Consider the following 20,505-nt stretch of genomic DNA (forward strand, 5'->3'; position numbering starts at 1 on the left):
CCCCACAGTGTTGTTTCTGCTTGAAATGGTTGCATCCACAATGAGTATTTTCAGGCAGTGGGGCATTTAGATCATGTTAGACTGTGGACATAATGGTCCTCCAAGGATTCCTCTGTTTATATGCTTATGTAAATAGCTTATTTCAAAATGTGGGAAGCCTATATTACTAAGTTTTTTCCACCCTCAGCCCAGCCACCTCTGCTAATTCTAGACCTCAGCCCAAAAGTCCTGCCCTGGTGCAACCACTGAGACTAGGGAAACTTGCCCTCCTTTAATGATATTCTCATTGAGCAATCATGAGTCATGCTTCCAAAGAATCCTTTAATTTCCCAGGCTCTCTGGGATGTTAGGATGCTGCCAGCAACTCCCAGCTGGTTGTCCAGGAAAGTATAAAGACAAGGGAAGGTTTCTTACGGTCCTTTTAAAATCAATATTTATAAAGAGAGGCTACAGAACCCAGTCTCTTGGATAATGGCATTGTCCCAAGTGAATCTCCACACACACCCCGTCTCTCCCACTTCCTCATTCATCATTCTCTTCGTCTCCTCTACGGGTGCTGCTACATGCCCTCTGTCTTTGAGCTCTTTGCTCTCCTACTTTTAAGGCTTGCTGGGTTCTGGGAGATGGTGGTCTGGGATGCTTTCTAATGACAACATGTCAGCCAGGTGTTGCTCTGGCTCTCCCATAATTTCCCAACTTTCCCCCTCATCTGCCTCTGGGCTGTGACCTCCCTCAAACCCTTGTTGTAAATCTATACTATCTTCCTCTTCCTCCTCCCTGGAAGGATCAGGATGGGGAGAGGGTCTCCACTGTTCCTCCTCTGCCCAGTCCCTGACAATTAGTTTTCTTTAACAGTGGAAGCAGGTTTTCAGATTATACACAGCTCTTCTTCAGGCTTTCATTATAAGAGCAAAAAAAATGAACATTCAATAGTCCAGATAGAAATAACTGGGTAGTCAGGTTGATAGTTACTTGGTTGCAGAAGTTTATTAGCCATTGCTGTCGGCATGGAGATGGTCTAGGTTGAATGCAAACAGGCCATTCTGATGTCATGTGTGATGTCACAAAGAGAATATGCTTTAAGTCTTGGTAAAGTCAAAAGCAGTTATCAAACAGACTGCATCTCAGCCCTGTCAAGATGGATCTGCATAGTAGGTGATGAATAATTTTATTTGGGGATGTATTAACTTTTACTATTGGGGAAACATTTTAGATTGGTTTGCTAGTTTGTAACCCATCAAACTGAAGCCAGTAGATATACATTCACAACCCTGTACCCATTGACTTTATGTGTGACTTTGGGACCGATTCATACATTTCCTTTCTCCACTCTGTAGCAGCTTTTTCTCTGTATTTGAAATAAATAACCAAGAAGTAGAAGATAAGGAATCAGGAATACATGCCCTCTGTCTTTGAGCTCTTTGCTCTCCTACTTTTAAGGCTCTCTGGGTTCATGGAGATGGAGGTCTGGAATGCTTTCTAAGGACAACATGTCAGCCAAGGGTTGTTCTGGCTCTCCCATGATTTCTCAACTTTCCCCCTCATCTGCCTCTGAGCTGCTTCCTCCCTCAACCCCCTGTTCTAAATCTAAACTGTCTTCCTCTTCCTCCTCCCTGGGAGGGTCACGCTGGCGAGGCAGTCTCCACCATTCCTCCTTTGACCCATCCCTGACATGGGACAAAGTATGAAAACCACTATCATGCATCTTTCAAAAGAGTGCTCACCTGGAGACAACATCTTGAAGGCACAATGAGAAATACATGTATGTTGTATGCATGCACTATAGAGTAGGGGCAGTATGATCTAGACATGGTGCTGGTGGTATTTATACACCATTTATAAGACTGGTCATTTACAATACTCCAGACAAGTGATATTGCTGATTGCGGTTATCGAAAAGCAGACACATGCTTTCAATCAGACTAAATAGCCCCAGAGAGACCCACATGGTGAGAAGCATTGATGTAACATATTGCCTCCAGGTATCCGAAACAGGTTCTATTCTGAAATAATTTAAGCAATCATGGGCAACGGCAACTTTTTAACCTTTGTAAAATGCTTTATACCCATTACCCTTGAAATCATACATTACCATGTCACTGCAGTGGCACTCTCCGTGGAGCAATAACATGGGCTTGACATATAGCCTCTGTAGGCCACGGCTGCTGTTTTCACCTTTGCAAAGGGCATTTCTTCTCTCCATCTTAAATTCCAAACCTTGAGAATTAACATTGTGCCCAAAAGGGCATATATGGTGAAGACTGAGCAGCCATTTTGCAGGGCTTTCCCCCCCCCCCCAGCAGGAACTCACTGGAACTCAGTTCTGGCATCTCTCAGATGGGCTCCATTGCCATTCTAGGTGAATGAGGGAGGTATTATTTATGGTGAGTTCCGCCACCTCTTTTTCTAGAAAAACCGCACTGAGTAGAATCTTTAGAAATGGAAGCAACATTAAAGGAAAACTCATACCCCATTTGCTTTTACCATTCACACATTCCACACAAATTGAAACTGGGTGTGTGAAATGAGAAAGGCTCCTCCCTCCCAACTGACTCCTCTTAGCTCTCTTATTCAGGGCCTCACACACCAGGCTAGGTGGGGCGTGTTATGTATTAAGATTAGTGGCAGTCCTCACTCAGGGCCACCAGTGTGTAAATGAAGGGTTGAAAACTGTCGCTCCTGATTGTAAGAGCTGACAGTAAGAGCTGTTCGACAGTGGAATTTGCTGCCAAGGAGTGTGGTGGAGTCTCCTTCTTTGGAGGTCTTTAAGCAGAGGCTTGACAACCATATGTCAGGAGTGCTCTGATGGTGTTTCCTGCTTGGCAGGGGGTTGGACTCGATGGCCCTTGTGGTCTCTTCCAACTCTATGATTCTATGATTCTATGATTGGTTAGCTAGTTGTGAGTTGTTACTGTTTCAAGTCACTTAGTATTATATAAAGCAGCCAGCTAGGTTGCAGTCAGTCTGATTCCAGGAGCAGTTCTAACTGCTGCAATAAAGAGCTGTGAATCCAACAGAGCTGTGTCCTTCATCCATCTTTTCCACTATTTAACAGGGCGTACACACCACAACCCTTTTGTAGTGATCAGTTATGTCAGGCATATGGAACTTCAGGATCAGAAGCCAACAGCATTCCCTCAAACCTATCTATCTGGTCCTTGGGACTCGCCCCACACCTCTCTCCAGCCACACTTCCTCTCCCCAGTCTTCTCACTGAATCTCCAAGAACATTTTTGAGTTTGACTGGCTGGAATGTGTCCTTGAATGCGGATAATACTGGATAGAGGAGTGTGTGTGTGTGTGTGTGTGTGTGTGTGTGTGTGTAAAAACCTGTACAAAGGTAAAACATACATTTATTGGAACACCCACTTTTTTCTCTGGTCCCAAAGGTAGCTCAGAAGTGAAGGTGGCTGAGAAGTGTTGCCCACCTCTGACATGTGGTGAAGACCACTCCATATCCCCTTTATTCTCCTTTCTAGGGTTGCCATATTTTGAAGGGCAAAAAAGAGGATGTGGCGTTTGCCCATTCCTTGTGATTTTGTTTGTACAGAGGGATGGAAATGGTTGATGTAGATTGACCAATGAGAAAGCTCAGAGGCGGAGCCTACCTGGTTTTGAGGCTCAGCCCAGGGGTTTTACCATTGGGAAATAGAGGAGTCAGAGTCAGACAGAGCCAGTAAGACGAACATAGCCGTTGTGACAGCTAGAGTGAGAGACAGGGATAGAACTGAGAGAGAAGGGTGTGACAGTGTGAGATAGTGCCACATCTAGTTAAGGACACGAATTTAAGAAACCGTTCTGAACATATTTAAAACTTTTTGTTCTTCAATAAACTCTAATCTTTGTTTTTGACTTTACAACATGATTGAGACTCAGTATTTCACCAGAAGAAACCTGGTTGGTGGCAGTGGAAGAATAAAGCAGTGGTGTACAGGTCAATAGTCCATGAAATGACCAGGGGCTTTGTAAGAACGCCACAAAGGACTATGGCAACTATCATTTTAAATACCCCTACTATATGTAGGCTATAGAAGCTGTGATATATTGCTGAGGGGGGCAGGAGAAGAGAAGAGGAAAGCAAGTCTTCAACCGCCAGTTATATCTATGTCCCATCCAGAAAGTATAGCCAGAGACATTTTGGCAAATTTAAAATATCCACCCAGAGAAAAATTTTAGCCCTGAAAAAGAGGACATGCCCTGGAAAAAGAGGACACATGACAACCCTACTTGACACAGTACCTTCTTGTGTGAATGAGGCTACTACATTTCAGCATATCGCCTTTTGGCTCAATCTGCACTGGTTTTCCAGAGGATGACTTGAAACTGAATAATATATCAGATGTCTGAGGTGCAGTAGAGCATCTGCACAATTGGTCAGTGGACTGAAAATGATTTAAATCATGATGGCTGTGGCACACCAAGTCACAACACTGAAATGGTCGTGCGCAAGGAAACCAAACCTTGTTTCTGGCAACTTTGTGGCTTGTCTCAGTAGCCCCTTCTGAAAAACCAGAAAGCTTTCTCCCTCAAGTGCATGGCTAATGAGTGAAGCTTCTCCCTGCTGTAACACCACTCCTCCCTTCTTCTCATTTCATTTGGAGAAAGGGTGTCTTGTCATTTGGAAAGAAGGACCCTTAACGAAACCAGAAGGAGAGTTGGGGGAATCCCTCCATCATCTCTTCCATGTGAAAAAGGCTGCTGAGAGAATATTATGTTGGAAAACCTGACCATAATTCCGAGGGATGCAAAAACAGATTTCATTTGTGCACCCACATTTTACAGTTTTGGGATTTTTAAGGAGGAGAAAAGAATCGCAAGCCTGGTCACATCACAGTTGAGGAATAGAGATAGAGGAAGGATATATTTGTTCTGTGCTTTGTAGTGTTTTGGACCAATGTGATGTTCCAAACTTGATTTTGGATGGGGCAGCGACTCCCAAGCAGATTGTGCTGTTCTCCGGATTTTACAATACATTGTCGGTGCAAGAAAGGTGTGCCAAAAATAAATATATAAAAGTGCATTGGAAGTGTATATTTTTTTAGTAAATACACTGAAAAGCGTTGAAATGTGTGTGCTTTTATTTTGAAAGTTCATATTTTATGCAAAATAAAATATGTTTGCATAAAATATGACTTAAATGAGTGCAATGGGATGAACCAGACAGAAGAGGAAGGAAAACTCCTATGGCCAAGTGCCAACAAGACCAAAATGGAGTGAAATGACCCCCCCCCCCAGTCTCCTTCTACTCACTACACATGTCTTTTAAAATCTCCACAGCTCTTTGCAGCAGATCTTTAAGTGCTGCAGATTTGTGAAAATAATATTCCAAGCGCAGTGGACTGTTGCCCAATGTCCTCCCTGTACTTGTGTTTTTGTTTTTAACCTTATTCTCTTTCTCTTTCTCTTTCTCTTTCTCTTTTTAAATGCAGTGTGAACTGTAGTTATTTGCTGGCATCCATCTGTCTTGGGTAACAATGGACGATTGCACTTTTAGGAGTGAAATCCCAACCACAGGAGAGTTGCAGCACCTACTGTAGTTATGGAGACCTATATGGGAGAGACAAGTTTTGTTGCAGCTGGGGCAAATGAAGGTGTCCGGTTGTGCTGATGCAGGTACAGTGGTACCTCAGATTAAGTAGATGAAGAAGAAAAGGAGGAGGAGGAAGAGGAGTTTGGATTTGATATCCTGCTTAATCACTACCCAAAGGAGTCTCAAAGTGGCTAACATTCTCCTTTCCCTTCCTCCCCCACAACAAACACTCTGTGAGGTGAGTGAGTTTGAGAGACTTCAGAGAAGTGTGACTAGCCCAAGGTCACCGAGCAGCTGCATGTGGAGGAGCGGGGACGTGAACCCGGTTCCCCAGATTACGAGATTACCACTCTTAACCACTACACCACATTGGCTCTCTTACTTAATTTGTTCCGGAGGTCCATACTTAACCTGAAACTTTTATTAACCTGAAGCACCACTTTAACTAATGGGGCCTCCTGCTGCTGCTGCGCCGCCGAAGCACGATTTCTGTTCTCATCCTGCAGCAAAGTTCTTAACCTGAAGCACTATTTCTGTGTTAGCGGAGTCTGTAACCTGAAGCGTATGTAACCTGAAGCGTATGTCATCCGAGGTACCAAGGTATACCATTGCATTTGTTCTTTCTGCGCTCCTCCCAGTGGTTATTCCTCCTCTGGTCACTGCTGCGGATACAAACCTGTCTGTCTCCAGGCCCTACAGTCGTCTGCAAGGGATTCCACATACCAAGATTAATGTTGGCTGCTTTCCTGGCAGGTTTGCAGTTCTAAGGTAGTTCTAAGGTGCTTGATTATAAGGTATCAAATAAAACCAACATTTGCAAAAATGACATACATTAAATCAAATATATTGTTTTGAGAGACTATTCGTGGAGGGATGACTTTTCAGTGAGCAGACTGCATCGTGAGATTGGACTGTATGTGAAAGAGCTATATTTGTTCTCCGCAACCCTTTGATTTCAAACAACTATCCAGAGAGTCAAAAATGTTACAATTTGAACTAAGCAATTTCGAGAGGCGATTTCACATATGCAATCCAGAGGCCTTCGTGCAAACTCCTACAATTGCAATGATTCCGTTATCTCATTTCAGCTGCATAGCATACTCATTTCAAAAACAATGTGCCCCTCACCTCAACATTTGGTGCACAGAATAAGCCAAGAGCCTTGTCAAAATAGGCAGTGCGGGGGAACCCTGATAGCTACATTAAAGAGCTACATCTTAAACATGTAGAATGCAGCCTTGTATTTCTCACTTCAAAGACCAGATTACACCCGCTAATGTTTGAAACAACATTTCGTGTTATTTCCTTTTCCTTGAAGTTGTAGCTATCCTCGACGAGAGGGTGCCACATTACAACACAGCCCAATTTTATACATTCAGGATTTACTTATTTTTGCATTGCTTAAACCAGTGCTTTTTTTTCTGGGGGGCATCAAGGGTATACATATCCCTGAACATTTTGTGAATTGAACATTTTGTGAAACTTTGTACTTTTGTCCATTTACTGTATTTATTTTCCCTGATTTGAACTATAAAATGCTGATTTCCTTGAATCAAAATGAGAGTACCCCTTAACGTTGTTGTTTATTTTTTTTTGGGGGGGGGGAAGCACTGACTTAAACCTGCATTCACACAATGTTTGTCACTGTAAACTATTGCAGCTTCCTTACTGCGAACTTCATTTCCACTTCAGTCCATTAAAAAAAAGCCTCTGCTGAAATAATCTCTCTTTCACTGGATACAGCTATTGTGTCTCTCTTCTTCCATCTCTGTGCTGGTTCCCAGTTCCCACTTGCCTTAATGTCACTTGTCGATTTCTGGCTATGGGATGTCTCTTAAAAATGGCATTTCTGTGGAACATTAACTAATGCCAGACCAAACATCTCCTCCCTTGCTTGTGTCTAGTGACAGTGGGGGTTGCAACTTGTGTTGAGAAGCTTTGTAAATGCTAAAACGGTTTGAAGTTTAGCATTATTTTTTAGGTGATGGGGGGTTTCTCTCCCCCAACAATCCTTTGCCACTGCTTCAAGCAGAGTAGCTTAGAAGCATTTTCCTTCTTAACTGGAAAACAATGTCACAACACAAACAATGCATTCTTGCCCTCATTGACCAGGACTTCAGACCAGGTCTAGAATTCTCAAACCTATGTCTGTAAAATACAGAAGGTCTTGCCAAAGCCGTTGGCAAAGTGGAGAGGGAAGCATGGAGATCTTCCACATGATGGTGGTCATTTGTATCATGAGATCTTCAGTACAGAATCAGGGATGTCCAGGTAAGGTAGACTGTATCCACCCCCATTTTTATCCTCTGCACAGTGCCTACCACACTGCTAGTACTGGAGAAAGGTTACATATGAATTAAAGATTCTAAAAGAGAGCCATCAGAAGCATTTGTGAATTGCTTCCCAAACACACCAATGCCCTACTGTCACTGGTCAAGCCATTCCTTGAGGAATAGATCTTCAGTGAATTTGCTTAATTCCCCTTTAAAGTCATCAAAGATGTTGGCCATCACTACAGTCGGTAGGAGCAAATCCCACAGTTTAGTGATGTGTGAGAAGAAGGGCTTCCTTTTCTCTGACCCCCCTCTTCCATCATTCAGCTTTGCTAGATGATCCTGGTTTCTAATTTTATGAGTACTGTTGTGCCAAACCTTTTTCTCCATTTCGAAACCATTCTCTGTGAGGTGCCTTGAGTGCTCTTTCTTTCATTCCACAAATCATCTCATCAGTGAGAGATGGTTGCCCATGCTTCAATCAAAGCCCAGGGGAATATTTCATGAGGTAACACCTTCCATAGAGCCTTTTTAGACCAGAAAGGGAGGCCGCAGAGTGCTGGAAATATGTTTACTGCGAAACACACACACACACCACACAGGCACCTCAGTAAAGTAAACTCAAAATTCTGTACCTGACAAAAATTCTATATACATTCTGATTTGCATTGAGAATGAAGCATCAAAATGGAAGCATCTTTCACAGGGTAAAGAAACTTTTGAAAAACTGGATGGGTTTTTGGCACAGCACTAACTATGTGGGAGAGCAACTTCACCCTATCTACTTTTCCTATAATTTCCCTGCTCACCTTTCATCTGAACTTAAAAGCCCTAAACAGTAAGTTGCTCCAGCCCCTTAGTAATGTTGGTTGTCCTTTTTTGTAACTTTTCCAGCTCTGCAGCACCCTTTGTGAGGTGTGCTGACCAGAACTGTGCACAGCACTCCAAGTGAAGTCAGACTATAGATTTGTATAAAGGCATTATGATATTGGCACAGCAGTTTTATTTTCAATTCCTTTCCTAATGATCTCCAACACGGAGTTCACCTTTTTCACAGCAGCTGCACATTGGGTTGACATTTTAATTGATTTCTCCACCACAACCCCCCTTTCCTGGTAAGTTACTGCCAGCTCAAACCCCATCAATGTATATGCGAAGCTTATATATATATATATTTTTTTAAAAAAATTGCCGTAGTGTAGCTAACTTTATGTATGTGTGATGGTGTTGGTGATAGAATAGCTGAACTGTCTCACAAATTTTGGCCTTAGTCTTCCCGCATTAGCATGTCTATGTGACCTAGCTACTGTCAAGATGCATAACACTTAGGAAGGGATGTTTGGGAACACAATAGCCCTATGTTGTCATTACTAGCTGTTCAGGTGAAAGTTTGTTGATTAATTAAAGCAATCCAAGTAAAATGTTGGAAATGATTGTGGGTGCATCCTCCAAGCTTGTTTGGCAGACCAAATGCATGAGGGAACAACTTGTTTCCTTGTGAAAGGAGCAGAGGCATCAAATATGGGCTTAGACGAGGGGGGAAAATCCACAAATCACTAATTTCTGGGGAACTGGAACTCAGTGCAAATGCTCATCGTTGCATCTGCATTTATTTGGAATATAACCCTATTTGTGCAGACTGGTTCTTAGCAATCCTTTCTGCTGCTGGAAATACATGTAATTCCATAAGAAAGAACACAATAAACCTGGGGCCTGGAGCCTTTTGAAGTGCTAGCTATATGAAGACAACTCTGGGAAGATTATGCTGTGCCTTCTGCCAATCGGAAAACCAGGAATAAAACACCATCCCTCACCTCTCCCACATGCACATGAACACATGAAACAAAGCTCTGCAGCAACATGCATTAGAATTTTAAACTAAACAAACATGGCATTCCAAGTACAACACACAGGTAGCTAGGAAGCCGATCAGAACTTTCCCACACAGTCAACTTTTCATATAGCTTGCCTTCCTAAAATGCTTTCTTACATTTCAGATTTATCAGTTTTGCTAAGTGAAGGTTACTTGTCCATTCTGACAAAATATTATCCTGCGAACTGCAAAGTACTCATATCTGGTTTCAGTGTGGGAGGTACGACTTTCTTTTTCCATCTTGGTCCCAGTCAAGGTCATGCTATGTAGACCATATGACGCCTCCCTAACATTGTTGTAGCTCCAGTATCCTGAACAAGGCTAATTGCCTTCCTCCCCTTCCATTTTTTCTCTCCCAACCCCACCTCCATAAACCACCACCACTTACAGCTGTCTGCCTCACTACTCACAAGAACTCACAAATGACCTAATCACATTTATTCTCCAGACACTGACTGTCTCTCACGGGGCAACAAGACGACTTCAGCAACAAGGTCACATTTTGCTTTGTTGGAGAGTTCTTTTTGTTAGCAATAGTGTAAGCACAACCTTGTCGGTATGTCTTATGCACACACACACATCTTTTGGGTCACATACTTTTTGCCATACTTTTTCATTAAACAGAAAACACTTGGCCAGCCACTGTGTTATTTTTATTTCAAGAAATGAATTTTCACCGGCTTGCTGTGAAGTCTGTGATAATTTTTCATTGGATGTCCCTGCACCTGCCCACAATTTTAAAAATTGATTTCTTTAACTGCTTCAAGGAACTTCAGCTAATGGATAGAGTATATGTTTGGATCTCTCTCTCTCTCTTCTCTCTCTCTCTCTCTCTCTCTCTCTCTCTCTCTCACACACACACACACACACCATTAACCAGTTTTGGCTTAAATCAACATAAAAATGGAAATTTGGAGTTGGTCCTCAGACAAAACATGTGAGGGTTTTTGAGGGAATAATTGTATAGAATTCCTGAGGGAGATTTAGTATATTCTCTGTTTCCTATGTTCTAGGCCCTGGGCCCAAACATTCAGAACATTAGCAAATCCTGTGTGTCAATCATGGCTAAAATCAAGAGCTCTGCTTGCGTCCTTTCTGTTGAATTATTCTTCTGCTTACAAATGGTTGGGAAAAGCAAGGTGACTTCAAATGCACCGTCAGGGTGTTTTAAATGACCATCTGGTGGCATCCGAAACCCTGTTAGCGCTGTGATTCAGAAGCACTTTTAAAAATATATCCCTGAAAACATGTTAAGAATACTCTTGAGAGTTCCCATTCATATCCACTTAAGTGAATAGATAAACAGGATCTACCTAACCTAATTGGGAATAAAAATCAATACGGCTTCCTCTTTGCCTGTCAGCTATATCCTGTTCCTTAGGCTGCATATTGCTTGGGCTACAAACAATTTAGTAGAAACCTCCACATAAGCTTCCAATTTATTCTGTTCATCCCTTGGTCACAGCCATCAGTTTAGTTTAATAAACGGACAAAACCACAGGAGAACATCGCATTAGAAGAAAAGCAATGGCTAAGTGCATTTTGTATTTTGAAAGGTCCAGCTTGGTGAATATGGGCATAGCCTTTTCAGCTATTTTGTTTGCTCGAAGTTGCTACTGTTGCTGCAAGAAAGTTCATACAAAGAGTTATGAAAATGTCTGCACATTGTCTTTAGACTGGTCCCTTAAGTGGTGAGTTTTATGCCAACACACACACACACACACACACACACACCCTATGGGCTAGGCTACTCTGGGCCAGAAGGCCCTGTCCACAGGTTCCATTGAGCCACCAGAATTTTTAGGACCTCTTTGATGTACCTATGGAAGGGGAAGAAATTTGATTCAGTTCACATTTAGAGATGAATTTGCATAATTTGCACATTCAAAAACAATGCATGAACAAAACAGCTATCCATCTAAATTCACACTTCTCCAAATCTTGCAATGCAGTTCTCCAGCAGAGTAATGTGTACAAAAATGAACATACAGTCATACCTTCGATCTCGATTGCCTTGGCTCCTGAACAAATTAGTTGTGGTTCGAGGACCCGACCCCCGCAAAGTGGAATGAATACACAAGGACACGTGATATAAGGTTAATAGGCAAGAAAAGGTCACAACTTTATTGATTACAGCAGTGAAAAGGTATTGGCTTAGGCATTGGATGTCTAAAACAAGGGGGGGTTTATTCACCAGTAGGTGGAGCCTGTTGATGCTAATCCAACTATAGGCTCTCCCCTGATGTCACCGAGGGTCGTGCCATGGCCTCCCGCCAAGCAGGCATCGGACAGAATACACGACCGCCAGATTCCTTTAACGGAATACCCAAAAATTGAAGGCATAGGCGATGGCCACACCTAGCCCTTCGACACACCACAACACATTATTCCAATGCCTAACCTACCCACCAATACCACAAAAGTTGTGATGATTGCTACGAGGTAGGCGAAAAAACCAAAAAGCCTAATGCCAAATGGAAAAATTCCTACCAGGCCCCCTGGACAACCAGGGCGACCAACCTAAGGTCCATAGCAAGGCCAAGGAAAACTAAGACCCTGAGCTCAAAGGGAGTGGAGGGTGGGTGACTCGCGACGGGATGACGGAGAGTGAGGCCGAGGAGGGGCTGGCGCCGCAGCATATAGGCTGCTGTAAACGCCCCCTCAGAGGCACCTGGTTGGGTGCCTGCCGATGGGCGTGGGCGCCAGCCAGGTGAGTGGGGGAGGCAGGGGGCGTTAGCTTGGGCTCCCGCCCACAACCACTCCCCTCTCTTCCAGGGAGGAGAGTCCTTCCCGGACAATTGAAACCCCAGAAGTGAGTGTTCAAGTTTTCGAACATTCTTTTGGAAGCTGAATGTCCAACTGGGCTTCCACAGCTTCTGTTTGGCTGCAGGAGTTTCCTGCAACCAATCAGAAGCAGCACTTTGGTTTTGGAAGTTGAATGGACTTCCAGAATGGATTCCATTTGCCTTCCAAGGTACGAGTGTACTAGGATCAAATGTGCATTTAAAAAATAGTAAAGATAGCATATACATTTAGGGAAATTGCATTGGAGAAATGCATATATTAGGCATTATTGCAGACAAAACTCTACAGTCAGGAGAAATTCACACTAAAATGCTGGTGAATTTTCATGAGGATTTCTTAAAAGAAAATAAATTGTGGGGGAAATGTGGGGAACTGAATTTAAAACTAGAAAATGGAGAGAAACCAAAATTGACAGATTTATTCATACCTAGATACAGCTACAACTTTTGGCAAACCCCAGCTAATACAACTGATATTCAATGATAGAAGCAACAGTGTAAACAACCTCTTGAAATGAGGACTTCTTGATCCCAGTTGCACATATGACTTATTACTTCTGAAAAAAATATATTTCTTGAAACGTCGTTTTATAGTAAGGTAAGGCTAGCTTTGTGTACTTGCAGCAGATACTATTACAGAGCACTGGTAGCATGTGTCATTATTATTATTTTTTAAAAGAAAACATTTTATTTTTCGGTTGCTTAAAGTTACTTGTTCATACTATCTGCATAATGAATTGTCCTCTTGGAGGCGATAAATTATTTATTAGAGTAATGAACAGATCAATCAGGGCAGCCATGTAGCTGCAACACAGAGCTTTTGGCAAAGTGGGGTCTGGATGTTTACATTTATCACCGGAAAGCCTTGACTTTGATATAGACCTTTGAGAGGCATTTATTAATCATGATCTCATTACAGTTTGGGGTAGACTAATAGCTTTTTATTTGTCAGAACAGTGTCTGATGATTTAGCACTGTTGTCCAAAAGTACAGGCTTGGTTCTGCTATTTAACCTTCTGTACAAGTTCTGAAGATCGTCTTGTATCCATTTAGGCAAAGGATGCTATCCCTGCCTGGCCTCCGCCAGGCACTCCAATGGCATCTGTTTAGCAGGAACAAATGCAAGGTGTGAATGCTTGCACACAGAAAACCTCTCAGGGCTCATCTGAGAAAACAACCTCAAAACATACATCTGAGTTGCAAGAATGCACAGTGGACCTATGCAAGACTATGCAAATACAAGCAGGCTCAATGACTGTCAGTAGGTGCATTGGGGCAAAACAAGCAGACTGCATTGGGTAAGACTATTGAGGGAAGTAAAACACTTGCTCTACCCCAGGCGAGAAATGGGGATCATCAGGAGAAAGGAGAACAATTTAGCCACCAATCAAATTTCTTCACCACCTTCACAACCACGGAGTGAGCCAGCAGTGGTGGTGTGGTTAAGAGCGGTAGACTCGTAATCTGGTGAACTGGGTTTGCGTCTCCGCTTCTCCACATGCAGCTGCTGGGTGACCTTGGGCTAGTCACACTTCTCTGAAGTCTCTCAGCCCCACTCACCTCATGGAGTGTTTGCTGTGGGGGAGGAAGGGAAAGGAGATTGTTAGCCGCTTTGAGACTCCTTCGGGTAGTGATAAAGCAGGATATCAAATCCAAACTCCTCCTCCTCCTCCTCTTCTTCTTCTTCTTCTTCTTCTTCTTCTTCTTCGACATGAGCATTTACCAATGTTTGATTACCTTTGTTGGTAGTTTGTTGTGTACCTGTGCTCAAACTGTCTCCTTTATCTCTTTACTGCTCTTTGCTCTGGGGTAAACCACAGAGCTTTCTGAACTTGGTAAAGGACACTCAGGGGAAATTGTGTCAGCCACCCAGGTCATCAGCCTATTCCACAGATTAACCAGATATGTGACAGAGGAGCCAGCTGTGTCAACAGAAAAAAATAAATCCCCAGGGCCCTCTGAAAACCAATTAGATCAATTAGTCTCTGTGGCAGACCATTTTAATATACCCCTCCCTCCAATCACAGAGAAAAATGCCACTGGATATCTAAAACTCACCAGGAGGTGATCTGACCATGACACAGTGACAGTTTTAATGCCCCTACAATTTCAGATCACTCCCTGCCCATACTATTGTATGCATTTTTTACAAATTTCAAAGGCTATTTGTGTTTCAGTTTGCACATCTGTTGAAAAATTGCGAATTAGGGAGTTTCTTGCAAAAATACAAACAAAATAGATTTTTCACCCCATCAATAGGTAGTGATGATAGCAAACACTCTCAAGTCAGAAAACAGCCTATAGATTTGATTCTGTCCCCTTGCCCTGAGTTTTCAGTCCTTACTTGTAAGGGGAAAATGAAGAGGAAGCTAAAGTCCTGACTCTTCAAGCCAAACCCAGTGATCTGACAGCTCTAGACCAAACTGATGCTCAATGGATGTTGCTTCCAAGAACATGCACTAGGGAACACAGCCTTAATTACTTCCACAACCAAAAAATGAATAAAGGAAGCCATGGGGTGTGGAAACCATAGTTATTTCAGGTCCTGGCATCAGATATTATGGATCCCAGGTGTAGCTCCTCAAAATACCTGCCAAAGCAACTGCTTCACAGTCTAAATATTCTCAGAACTGTGCATATTACTCTGGGAACAGGCCCAACTTTTTCAGAATATGGCACCAAGCCCTTAAGAGTGGGAAGATACATATTAGGCACATTAAACATCTTTTAGAGCTTATTAGAGAGAGAGAGGGAGCTGGGATTTAAGATAAGTGTGTGGTTAGAAAACTCATCTAAATACACCTCTATCTGAAAGGTGAAACAGTGTGTACTATATCGCTTGAAAGCAATGAGTGGGAATTAGTAGCTATGCCACAGGCTTACAAATTATTCAGATCAGATTTGGCAGTGTGCTCATTGGAAAAAAGCATGCTACAGAAGGAAATTCAGTGAAGAAATTCCATTAAGCCAGCCCAATGCTGTTAGGTCTCAGCCACAGTCACAATGTTATGCCCTGCAAGACTCCCCAAACAGAATCCAGCCAATGGGAATAAATTGATTTTAAAAGGCAGGTGAACTGTCTGAGCTGATCTGTAGGCTGCATTGATGAATGTCAGTTACATTTGTTTGTGAACTGCATTTTATTTTAGAAGGGTAACTTCTTGGGGCAGGAACCTCTCATCTGACTTCCACTCTGAACAGCAACAACGGAGTGCGGGTGGGGACTCAGGTCCAATGGCTGAAGGCATCTCCCCAAGCCTCTCGATCCTGCATGCAAGATTTTCCCAGACCACATCCCTCACTGTTTCTGCTCTGCACCCTCTTAAAGTATGTTTGTCTAGCTGAAAGGTCTTTCTGAACTCTGGTGATGCATTTTGCTTGCATGGGTGGAGAATGGAGAGATGTGAATGTGTCTGCTTTTTATTTTTGTATTATTATTATTATTATTATTATTATTATTATTATTATTATTATTACATACCCTTCAACATTTTTCTAATGAAAATAGGGAGTTCCATCATCATAATAATATTCTTTCTTTATGTATACCCCACCCATCCAACTGGGTTGCTCCAGCTACTCTGGGTGAATTCCAACATAGATAAAAACATAATAAAACCCTAAACATTAAAAAAAAAACCCCTTCCCTATATAGGGCTGCCTTCAGATGTCTTCTAAAAGTTGTTGAATTCCTTATCTCCTTGGCTCAGAGGTCACATAACTCCATACCCACCAACATTTCACTAATGAAAATAGGGATGCTCTAAGGAAAAGTGGGACATTCCAGGATCAATTCAGAAAGTGGGACAGCTTCTGTAAATCTGGGACTGGAAAATCTGGGACTGGAAAATAGGGACACTTGGAGGGGGGGAAGAAGAAGAAGAAATGAAGAAGAAGAAGAAGAAGAAGAAGAAGAAGAAGAAGAAGAAGAAATTTCCCTGTAACACAGCCACTTGTAAAGCCAGTGTAGTGTAGTGGTTAAGAGCAGTGGACTCGCAATCTGGTGAACCGGGTTCGCGTCTCCGCTCCTCCACATGCAGCTGCTGGGTGACCTTGGGCTAGTCACACTTCTCTGAAGTCTCTCAGCCCCACTCACCTCACAGAGTGTTTGTTGTGGGGGAGGAAGGGAAAGGAGATTGTTAGTCGCTTCGAGACTCCTTAGGGTAGTGATAAAGCAGGATATCAAATCCAAACTGTTCTTCTTCTTGTAAAGGGGAAAAACGATGTTAGTCCCCACTTTTGCTTTCTGTTCCCTCTACTTTCTACCCTTCCTACCTTCATATGAAAATGAGTTTGGTCTAGCGTTGAAAATAGAAGCTTGGAGAGCATTCATACAAATTTGAGCTTTCATATACTCTGGAACACAGTGTCAAATAAATGTTTTCATAAATAAATAAGTGTCCTGGAGGGGGGGATAGCTGGTTGCAACCCTGAGCAGGAGGACTCCTGCAAGGTGAGATGAAGACACACATCTTCTTGTAGATTCCACTTATCTCCATATAATTCTGAATACCATTTCTTCTATGAGGGATTCACTTGTGGTGAGCAATATTAAACTGAAATGATGAAGGTTTCTTTCTCTGCGTGAAGCTTTTCCAGGAACATGGGCATTCTTCTTAAACATATGCACAAGCCCCTTCAAGTTTCGTTTCTCTGTTTCCAAACCCATCAAACACGTCATGTTTTTTCAGACATAATGTGAGCAGTAACCTTCACATGAAAGCTGAGTGACAAACTCCTCAGTTTGTTCCTGTTGTGCTGGTGCAAGATACATTCCCATTAGCATTTGGCTGTAGACCTAAGTAGGCAGAAGACTTATCTCGCTCCTCCCCAAGCCTGCAAAAGGGTTAGAATGAAAACACAGACATCATATGAATCAGAGACACAAAAAAATAAAAATAAAACAACCCTCATGCTGGTTAACTGAGATAAAAGCATAATTTATATGTGCCACATCACAGCCACTCCCCTCTATCTCTAAGCTTTAACTGAACTAGGGAATTAGCATGACACTGCCTGTTTCCAATAAGCTTGTGCCCATTTCATTGTACTAGCCCCTGAAAAGAAATATTTTTAAAAAATTAAATGATGCCAGTGGCACATCTGATATCAATGATGCAGTATGACTGAAATTATAGACCTGTTTTTCACACACCGAAGCAGCCTCCCTCCATTTGCTCACAAGTAAATCACTGGGGCTGAAATCGCACATCAGCTTTCAGAACGAGGCAACTTGATGGGAGTTCGTTTGGCTACAGTTTGCCAAAGTTCAGTTTGACCCTGAAGCGTATAATCAATGGACCATCCTCCATCCCTTCAGAATGCAAGTGATTCAGGCCTCAGGGAAAATTTGCACTCTGTCAAAATTGCACGCGCTGTTGTTGTTGTTGTTTTTAGAGACCTAGTTAGGACCGTATCAACGTGTCTAAAGAGAAAGCCAACTCGTGCTTCAATGGAAAGAAACTGAGAGCACCAATCTCTCTTCTTTTCCACATGAATAAACAGCTAGAGATGAGATCACATGGGAGTTTTTGGATGGAAACAAGCCAAATCACACTTTACTCTAAAATAAGTCAATGACACATTGGTCTCCTGAGTATGCTGTTGAGTTGGCAGGAGAAGGAAGGAGTAATTCTGCCTTATACTACCTTGTACCGTGGGTTGGTGTTGTTCAGGTACACTTATAATTCATTTTCTGAGTTACCAAGAGACAAGAAAAAACTTTCCAATCATTCAGCAATTCACTGTGTTTAATGGGGATTACTCCTGGGTATGTGTGTACAGTCTCTCAATTTTGCTCTATCATTTCTCACTATATGCCTAGTTCACTTGACCATCTTAAGGGGACAGTTACTAATGCCTTCCATAGATGGTTCGAATAATCCAAAAAAGTTTCATCCATAACTGATTTGTGATAGCTTTTCTCCTGCAGAAACAAACTGTCATAAGACTTACAAATGTCACAGAGTTTGGGCAATTATGGATTTATCCTGCACAGGCAAAACATTCAAGGAACGGTGAAGGCATTTTGATGACCGTACATGTTTTTCAGGCTACTGAGGTTCACCTAAAGCTACCCTTCAAGACAAACATAGAGATCGCTGCTTGGGCAAAACATCTGAGGAATCCCAAGGGAAGCAATATATTTTCTATAAAGATTTCTAAAACAATTTAGTGGGAACTTGGCAAATCCCTGCAACCAAGATGCTCGGCATATTCAAGAATTCACAATGGAAAGAATCGTATTGATGAAAAGTTTTATGCTGCCTTTTCTATTCTGTCCTATGGAATTGTTTTTATTATATTTGATCTGTATCTTAATGTATTTTTAAAAGAGATTTTTATTGGTGCAAACCACTCTTATTGGTGATGGACCAATCAATCAATCAATCAATCAATCAATCAATCTGCCAGCTTGGGTGCCCTATGCTCCACTCACAAATTTTAAATGTATAATTAATGGTGGTGTTCTTATTAGAGGTAAGCAAACTGACTTTTCTGTTGCTTATTGGGAGGTATATGTGCCAGCTTCCTGTTTGTTTTCTCTCAATAAAATATTTAGAGAGCAAAAACAATGTGTAAACTGAGTGTCCTTTTCTCGACACACATATTTATAAAATGTTAAAAAGGATTTGCTTACTCACTGACTGTGAACTCCCTGTTCTTTGTTATATCACTGAGAAGCTTTGTTTTCTTTTTTTTCTGAGTAATGAGTTCATTCATTCTTTCCCGATACAGGTATCTTCTCATCTGTAAAATAATATTATTGAAAAAAACCTGTCTCTTGAAATACTGATATTCCCCTCACCCTTTTAAACCAGAGGACATTGAAAGGTTTTATATACTGCATAGTCTGAGAAATACCCCAAAATGAAGAAAATAAATTTTTGCCTGGGGAGATCAGACAAAGAGACAAATCACAAATAAGTGTTTTGGGTAAACTAGGGCCACAATTTTATTTAGTAAGAACTGTGCAGGGCTTCACTAAAAACTCTCAAGCCACTTAGAGACTCAGTCTGCTTATTCATTTGCTTATTTTTACATTTATACCTCATCTCTCCTCCCAAGTTCAAGGTGGTATATTTGACTCTCCCACTCCCGTCTTCACAACAAATTGGTGAGGTAGGTAAGTTGAAAAAGGGTGAATTGGCCCAAGGTCACCTAGAGAGCTTCATGGCCAAGTGGGAGTTTGAACCCTGGTCTCCCAGATCCTAGTCTAATACTCTTATCACTACACCAATAGGATATGACGAGCTCACCTGGCTCTTGGGCTGAGGAGTAATCACGCTACTGCTCCCATTTAATAGGGTGTAGCTATACCTACACCCTATTCTTTCCTGCAGTAACCTACCCTCACTGATCTCACATCTCCAGGCAAGTGCAGCAGGTGGGACCCCCAAACAATCCATGCCCATTGCACAGGTCAACCGGTCCTTTGTAGCAAGTTCTGAAAATCCCCAAGTATCTATAAGGTGCCTCTGAGAGCGCAGCAGATTTCTAGCTATCCCTGGGACTCAGCTATGCAGCTGCAAGTAAAACGTTTCAAGTGTGTTGCAAAGTGCATTATACAAATGTGACACTAGATGGCGATGGTGGGCTATGGCAAGTTCAAAAAGCATTTTTAAAACGTTTTTTAGATTCCACCCTGGACCTCCCACACACCTCTGTCCATTGCAGCCATCTAATGAGCTACCGTACTTAATAACAAGAGTTCCATCAAGGACTAGCTGAAGCCAAAAGGGATCAATTGTAAGAAGCCACAGAATACTTTTGACTTTGGCCAGCTACGAGATACTTGAAGGGTTTTTTTTTTTTTAAAAAAAAAAAGGCTTTATTTTTATTTTCAAGTTACAAATTAAGGAATTTTGTTACATTTTTTTTAAAGCAACACATTCCTATCAAAGTTACCAGCCTACCATTAAAAGCCAATGGTTTGTTGTTTGAAATTTAGCATTTGCCAAGGATTGCTGGAAATGGAGTTTCCAAAAAATAATTTGTGCATGATTTCTTCAATTTCTTAATTGT

At 42.0% G+C, this 20,505-nt stretch overlaps 2 long non-coding RNA genes across 4 annotated transcripts in view; one reads left to right on the top strand and one right to left on the bottom strand.

Annotated features, from left to right (window-relative positions):
• LOC309348118 overlaps window positions 1-20,505 on the bottom strand; it is a 361,967-nt gene that overhangs the window by 63,164 nt on the left and 278,298 nt on the right. The window lies entirely within an intron of this gene.
• On the top strand, window positions 1,118-18,874 carry LOC309348166. 3 transcript variants are annotated; one of them, XR_014159256.1, is made up of 3 exons: window positions 1,118-1,155; window positions 5,430-5,613; window positions 18,533-18,874. It is a non-coding gene; the product is annotated as an uncharacterized lncRNA (long non-coding RNA). The 3 variants fall into 3 exon arrangements; XR_014159257.1 differs by lacking the exon at window positions 18,533-18,874 and adding an exon at window positions 7,274-7,408; XR_014159258.1 differs by lacking the exon at window positions 18,533-18,874 and adding an exon at window positions 6,131-6,902.

Source organism: Podarcis erhardii, assembly GCF_964252035.2.
Source record: "Podarcis erhardii genome assembly, chromosome: 8".
Classification (NCBI taxonomy): domain Eukaryota; kingdom Metazoa; phylum Chordata; class Lepidosauria; order Squamata; family Lacertidae; genus Podarcis; species Podarcis erhardii.